Source organism: Dasypus novemcinctus, chromosome 23, assembly GCF_030445035.2.
Source record: "Dasypus novemcinctus isolate mDasNov1 chromosome 23, mDasNov1.1.hap2, whole genome shotgun sequence".
Classification (NCBI taxonomy): Eukaryota; Metazoa; Chordata; class Mammalia; order Cingulata; family Dasypodidae; genus Dasypus; species Dasypus novemcinctus.
In genome coordinates, this window is record NC_080695.1 from 13,936,409 (window position 1) to 13,938,402 (window position 1,994).

The window sequence follows — 1,994 nt, forward strand, 5'->3', positions numbered from 1 at the left end:
ACCTGATCAGACATATACAGAACATTGTACCCCAAATCAGCAGGTTATACATTCTTCTCATGGATTTTTCTCCAAGATAGACAATATGTTGGACCACAAAACAGCTCTCAATAAATTTAAGAAGATTGGAATTATACAAAGCAACTTTTCTGATCATAATGGAATGAAGCTGGAAATAATAATAGATGGGAAAGGGGGAAATTCACAATATGTGGAGGCTAAACACAGTCCTAAACAATCAGTGGGTCAAAGAAGAAATTGCAAGAGAAATTAGTAGATAGTAGACAACTGGGGGCGGGGGGAGGAGAGAAATAAATTTAAAATAAATAAATAAATCTTTAAAAAAAAAAGAACTAAATGTCAAAGATCTAACTGAACACCTGGAGAAATAGAAAAAGAACAGCAAACCAATCCCAAAGTAAACAGAAAGAAAGAAATAACAAAGATTGGAGTAGAAATAAATGAAATTGAGAAAAAAATTAGAGAAAATCAACAAAACCAAAAGCTGGTTCTTTGAGAAGATAAATAAAATCAATAAACCCTTAGCTAGACTAACAAAGAACAAAAGAGAGATGATGCAAATAAATAAAATCAGAAATGAGAGGGGAACATTATGACTGACCCCAGAGAAATAAAAAGAATCATAAGAAGATATTATGAACCCTGGCACTGAGGGATCATTACCAAGTACCAGCTGATGATGTAACTAGAAAATGACCTTGAATAAAAGGTTCAACTCAGACCAGCAGAATATCTCTGTCCACATATAATAACAGGAGTTAAACATTCTTTTTGACCTAAATCAAGGGGGAAATGGAAAGGACAAATGAGTTTATGTGGCTATGAGTCTCCGAAAAGAGCCGGGAGGTTATCAGAGGGGTTGCCCTTATGCACACCTGAGCAGAGTCCCAGAGACAGATAAAGTAGATACAGCCCCAGGTATTGGTTCTTCTAAGGGCTACAGAGACCCACAGGTCCTATGGTCATGGCAGATGGAGTTCAGTGCCATGTCAGTTGGCCCTACTTTGGAGTTTGTGTTTCTGTGTGATGGAACTGGACTCAGATATGATCTTTGTTGACAAGCCTCTCCTGTTACTTTTATCGGAACTGTAGTTGGTGCTGGGGTTTAATGTATACCCAGGGGACCTGAATGTCTGGACTGACCATTTGATAGCCAGGCCCTGAGCCTCAACAGACTTGCAATTCCTACACTCTGGTTTATTGGACTTACCCCACTCAGCTAACAGGGAGGTGAAGAAGGTCAACCACCACACCAGGGAGCCAAGAGTGCCTATAACTGAAAGCAGGAGAATTGCATCCAGCATCCATGTGGAATCTAAGCCCCCTCTTGATATAGATGTGGAGTGGACACAATCAATCAATCCAAGGTCCACAGGATGGAGGAACAGAATATGGATTAGAGAGGACTTACTGATATTCTATTCATGAACTATTGTGATTAGTAATCGAAGAAAATGTGGCATTGGTGTGGAGAAAGTGGCCATGGTGGGTGCTGGGTGTGGGGAATGGGAGGAAGAGATGAGATGTGGAGGCATTTTCAGGACTTGGAGTTGTCCTGGGTGGTGCTGCAGGGACAATTACCAGACATTGTAGGTTCTCCCATGGCCCACTGGGTGGACTGTGGGAGAGTGTGGGCTATGATGTGGACCACTGACCATGAGGAGCAGCGATGCTCAGAGATATATTCACCAAATGTAATGAATGTGTCATGATGATGGAGGAGAATGTTGCTATGGGGGGAGTAGTGGGGTGAGGGGGGTGGGGAGTATATGGGGACCTCATATTTTTCAAATGTAATATTAAAAAAATGAATAAAGACAAAAATTATTATTATAAAAAAAAGGAAGATATTATGAGAAACTGTAAGCCAACAAATTAGATGACTTAGATGAAATGTCAGATTCCTAGAAATGCACAAACAACTCACTTTATCTCTGCAAGAAATACAGGAACTGAGCAAACCAATCACATGT